The 6,139-nt window shown below is 40.3% G+C and overlaps 1 protein-coding gene across 1 annotated transcript in view; it reads right to left on the reverse strand.

Moving 5' to 3' along the window:
• The window catches only part of AFF3 (AF4/FMR2 family, member 3), a gene marked incomplete at its 5' end in the record, with an annotated part of 36,157 nt that overhangs the window by 20,707 nt on the left and 9,311 nt on the right, over nt 1–6,139 (reverse strand). The window lies entirely within an intron of this gene.

Raw genomic sequence — 6,139 nt, forward strand, 5'->3', positions numbered from 1 at the left:
TCACTGTGGCAGATTCAGCAGGTCTGGGAAGTGCAGCAGGGGAGCATACAAGTGGAGAGGACAGAGAGAGTATTTGCGATGCATTTAAATGGTAGTGCTCTAGGCATTTCAGAAAGACAGGAATAAAGGAACTCGTTAGAGTCAGAACAAATGTAAGAAAAATTTACTCAATCAATCACACAACTACATAACTACTGTCTTGTTGAGCTTAGTGTAACAAGGTCAATAGCTTGGATTAGATGAATAGTATAGATACATAGAGAGGGAGTTACTGCTGCAAAAAAATAGCAGACAAAATTAAAGCCTGGCACCTAATTTAAATGAAATGAAGAAGCATAAAAAAAAAAGAGGATTTCTATTTCTGCAAAAATGCAAAATCCCCCAGACTAACCATGTCAGTGTGGTGAAATACAAGACACCATAAGAAAGAGTCAAAATCTACTACAGATTCCTGGGCATGACCCACATTCATGACTTAAAGACACCCACGTGAAATCAATACCTAGACTGAAATGGGCAAAGTGTACAAGCGAAGAGAGAACAATGAAAGAAATAATAACATCAGAGACTTAAGGCCCTGTGTTAAATGCAGAGGGAGAAAACATTACAGCCTTGCAGATAAGCAACGTTTGTGTCTCTTTCAATGTATATTAGATATTCTGAAACTAATTAAGTTCATTTGAAGGTGGAGTGAAAGCCTTTACAGTCACACCTGGGGAGAGGGCAGGACTGCAACAGTCCATATCTATATTGTTTTAAAATACCATGGAATCACACCTTTAATTCTCAAGAGGCAGCTGAAAACCAAGGGCAGAAAGGTGTTCCTGGGAGAGGGTCTACCTGGCAGCTCCAGTGTTGCCAGCTCTGATGAGTGAGAAGCCAAAGTGTGGTGAAACTGTTGAGTGGCAGTACATGTGAGAGAATCAATAAATGGGTTATCTGCATCGAAAGGAACAGGCAATCCTGAAACAGACTCTATCCAGGGCTCCTGTCCTGCAGTGTCTGTCTAAGAAACTTCAGAAGCCATGGGATTTGAAAGAAATCATAAGCAGGCACTAAAAGACCAGAAAAGCATCTGATAGGGATTTTGGGGATTCATATTCCTAATGTGGATTAAGTCATCACAGCCCCTCTCCAGTTCTATGACTCATTGTTGGTTCTCAAGAGGAACAGGGTACTCCCAAGCTAAAAATTAGTTTGAAGAGTCTGCCTGTGATTCTCTAGGCTAAAGTGGTTATGATCATTTGCTAGTGTCGTTGATTATCACCGGAAGATGAAAATACCCTTTATATGTTGAAAGAATGATCAGGAAAGCTCCCAGGTTGCCTTAGGGGATCACAGCCTTTGCACCCTAGGGCCGTTACAATGAGTCTTCTGGTACAAAAGAGAAACTTAGGAAAAAGAAAAACTGTGGAAAATGGACTTGGAACACATTTTTCAAATGTATGTAAAGATATTCTTCACTGCCACAAAGCTGACTTAGCAATTAAGCTGAAAATAGAGGCATTAGAATATCTCTTACATGCCACACCTGTGAATCCTGGCATTAAGGGTGATGAAAACCCACATTGCTCTGTGATCCAGCACAAGAAGACAAACCCTGAGTTACACTGGTATGGATTTTTAGTTCTTTGAGGAGAAACCAAAGTTTGTCACCAAACCTGAGGAAAACAAGGTCTGTCAAGAAATAGAGGTGTGGTAGAATGGTAAACACCACAGGAGATTATAGGAGACTTCCTCATTCAGTACAAGACCTAGACTAATCAAAGAGCTGCAGTGTTTGGAGGATGCTCATCACCTGCTGTAGGCATTTGCTCACTGTTCACCACTTGCAGAGGTGAGGAAAGACTGGGAGAGACTGGTGGGAGGGACTGTCTTCTTATCTGAGAGATTCAGCTCTGATGCTGGGACCTGGGGGACAGTTTGCTGAGCCTGATTAGAAGATCCTTCTCCTGCTCACTGTTATGATTCATTGTGGACTAAAGATATTTTCTAGTCAAGCTGTAGAGTAAGAAAAAGGCACATCAAAACCAATTTATGCAAACAAATCCTCTTTCCTGAGTGGCAAAATTATCAGAGGCTATTTCAGATCTGAGTCTGTCAATGAAACCATTCCTTAGCTATGTCTGTGCAAGTGAAATACGCAGGGCAAGGATACCAGGTCTATCGTTTGATCATTCATGCTGTTTAATTGCTAATACTCTCCCTGGCATAGTTTTGAGTCCCAGACAGTGCCTGGGCACAGTTGGGGGCAGGGACTTTTCTCCGGAGACAGTGAGTGTTCTTCCTTTTGGGGAGTGAAGACAGTTTAATCATATAAACATAAGCAGTGCTGGATCACTTGCCCATAGGAACAGAGGAGGGGCACGGTTGTAGCTTAAAAGTTCAAATGAGGTCCACAGCTCTGGCATTTCTTTGACAACCGGGAATAGTGGCTATAAATTCTTCACCCTGTGAGAATCTTCTGCTATGGCTGATTAAGCCTGTATTTCTCACCAGACCAAACTCTCACAGAGGGGACACTGTGAAAGGGATACGTGGTCTTGCAGAGAACAGGCAGCTTAATCATCTAATCATGGGAGGCAGTGTTGGCTGTCTAATAGTCTAATGTTATTTTCTCACGGGCAGTGTAGGTATGAGAAAATTCAGTGCCACAAGTAAGGAGAGGAGAGGAAGAATGGGATGGTCAGATGAAGTCTTGAAATTCCCCAAAGCCAAGAAACATGGAGCAGTCCAAAGTAAGCATATGAATTTCTGAGGAATTTAGTGTAGTAGATGTTGGTCTATGCAACCAGTAATTCTTTTAGATTGTTGATGAGAAGAGAGAGGATCCAAACACTGTTCCTTGAATGTGCTCCTGAAGACATGCTCAGCACTATAAAAGTCTCTCTGAATACTTCAGAAGACCAGGATTCATTGAGGCATTTTGAGCAGTGCAAAGTGAGATGACTTCCAGATGTTGCATGGGAGCTGCAACACAAAAGCACCTTTTCCTTTCTTCTCTGAGGCAGAAGAACAAGGAAGAGGATACTGAAAATGAGAGAACTTGGGATTCAAGTCAAAACAAAGAGAAGCACCAATAAGTTATCTTTCAAACTCTTTATGACCCCTACTCATAATGCCTTTTTAAGGTTGGTTAAATATTTTCTGGGTATACAGTTTACTGGCTGACAAACACAGGAATGCTATCTCAGAGCAGGATATGTCCCTTGTACAATGTAAAGCTAAGAAGGTATATTATCTTGCTCCTATAAGGCCAGAAAAAAAGGAAAATAAATGTAAGCGAACAAAACCCACACCCCAAATTTGAAAGGGTAACTTGCAACACAAGCAAGAAAGTAAACCTGAGGAGCATATTCTAATGTGGCCATAAGGAAAATTGAGAAGCTAGGTACCCTCTGCTCTTTTTTTATACCACACATGCAGTATTTTGGGGGGTGTGTGGGACTGTGCCTTTGGGCACCCACAAGCATGTCTGTGCTTATCACTTCAAGGACAGAGGGAATTCTATCGTTCAGTTATATTACGGCAGGACTGAATCTGACTTGAAGCATTATTATGTAGCCTTGAAAATATTCTCTGCACAGAGTAAAAAATGGCCAGATACCAAGGAAAACTTGTTAAGAATTAACACTGCAAACAGCACTGATGTCACTTACACATGTGGCATGCTGGGTACCTCGAGGCGTATTTAGAGTAGGCAGCAAACAATGGCAAACCAGGGGAAGGAGGAATTGGCCTGCCTTTTGAAGACTGTTACCTATATTCACTTTTATATGGTGATGTATGTGTATACACCACTCTGCCAAGCAACATATACTCTATTGACCTACTTGTGTTCCAGTTTATTGCTAGTGACAGCTGTTGTCAATGATCTGGAGAAAATAAATTGAGAATAAAGCAAAGAGACACTGATTGGTCAAAAACATGAGTTGTTGTTTCGAATCAAATACAAGGGATTTAGTCTCTTAAAAACTATACAGTCTGATTAAAATGAAGACTTTAAAGCCATGGCTGGATTACAGCAATTCGGAACTTCATGGATTATGAGATGAAATACTTCATAAGCATCACTTTGGACAAATGCAGCCATTAGGATTACTACATAATTTTAGACCTACTGTATTGCATTTCTTCAAACCCTCTGCTGTGGTACTATATGAATTTGAAAGACTCTGGCTGCCATGTTTAATTTGATCCTTCTAACATGTGAGTCAAATTTGTTGACATTTAACATTTGCAGCCAGTCTAATCCGCTACATTTCAGTGACTTCTCTGCACAGTGATTTCAGAATCAAGGTCTAGTATAGCTGGTATTCTGGTGGTGTTTCCTAGATACAGATTGTGGATGACAACTGTGGTACATGAAAATTTCCCTCCTTTAGTTGGCACAACAGGCATCTAACAGTTTCTCGTTTTTTAAGGGCAAATTAAGACATATTTGACCCTGTGTTTTGTCTTATTTGGCTTTTTAGATTGCTTTTTCTTAATGGACCACAAGTTGCTTGGGGACATTCTACATGGAAGAATACACAAACAGTTTAATAGTGTCTCTGTTTGAAAAGGTGAAAGAGTTTTATGGAAGGTGCCTGCCAGAGAAATCACATGTATCACTAATGGAAAGAGCAAGTGATAAAAGCTTCTTAGGTGACAGAAATGGTGAAAAAAAGAGTTTTCCTATGACAGTTTTCTAGGCAAAAAATGAAACAAACCAGCCCCCTTGGTTTTTGTAAGTATCTTGAGGGAAAATCATGGAGATACAATAGTTCTGTTGTAGCTATTTCTGACCTTTTTTTTCCTAATCCAAACAGCTGAACATGTTCTACAATTTTGACTTTTTTCAGGCACACTGATACCCTTCTGGCTTCTATGTACATGTTTAAACTGCAGAAAAATTGAACAGTTGCAAGTAAATTATAGGTTTAAGTATTTTAAGAGATATGAAGAGTTAGGTAGTACTTCTAAACAGTTTTAAATTTCCTCAATGGAAACGGTTAAATAAATATACTGGAAGAGTTAAAAACATGGAAAGAGGTGGAGATGGAGTGAAAACAAGGATATGTATTTTGGTTTTCTCCAAAAGAGACAAAAAAATTGATTACATTTATCCAACATACATCTCCTTATGAGTGCCATGAACACACATAGAAATTAAATCACCATCCTTATTTTCTTGACACATGAAACAGTTATATCCTTTTGAAAATCTATGGGAACTATTTATACCTTATAGTAGGAGTCCTGGATTCTCTTTATGAGAGGCTACTGTTCCTGTACTTATCCCTGAGACCAGGTGGTGCGAACAAACCACACCACCATCACCACAACCACCACCACTACTACTACTACTACTTTTATTATTACTATTATTAAATATGAGTTCTGGTAGAAAGCAGTTCCTGAGGAAACAAGGCGATTATCCCAGGGTTTCCTTTGGTATAAATGAGTTAGAGATGTTGTGGGTGCAAGTCTGAGAGTACGAAAGGTGAGTCAAGGTCACAAAGCCCACAGAGCTCCAGGCAGTCTAACACATAGCTTGAACAGAACCTCTTTCACACTAGCTAGGAAAAAATCAGTATTTTCAGGCGAGAACACAATCAGTCAAAAAGAATCTCGGTTTTCTAGATACTAGAATTTCAGCCTTCAGTTTCACCTTTACACCTTATTTAAATAATACCACATCCTAAATGACCTTGGGAAGCAAACCAGCAATTTTAATTTAACAAAAAGAAAAGAAAGACAATTACAAGCCTAAATTATTGTCAAAGGAGGAGAGCAGAGGATGTTTGAAGGATGTGGTGGAGGTGGGAAAGGCCAGGTATCCCTCCAGGTACTCATGCTAACCACTGCTGCTTCCTACTTGCTCTGCCTTTGTGATACCTTTTTCATAGCAGCATTAGCAATGACAGCAGCAGCTGTCCAGGCTCAGGGTTGCAAGGCTTCCATATGTCCTCTCCCCTTGCTCCAAAGGGTGCACAAGAAGGGTGCGCCTCTCACTCTGCCTTGCTATGGTTCTGAATATATTAATAATCTGATGCGCATAATTAATGCCAGAGCCCTGAGGGGTCTAATAAAGCCTTAATGGCCCTGACCTGCCTCATGTGGAGCCTCTCTACTCTTTCCATGGGCTAAAGAAATC

The sequence above is a fragment of the Buceros rhinoceros genome, unplaced genomic scaffold, assembly GCF_000710305.1.
Source record: "Buceros rhinoceros silvestris isolate BGI_N320 unplaced genomic scaffold, ASM71030v1 scaffold26980, whole genome shotgun sequence".
Classification (NCBI taxonomy): domain Eukaryota; kingdom Metazoa; phylum Chordata; class Aves; order Bucerotiformes; family Bucerotidae; genus Buceros; species Buceros rhinoceros.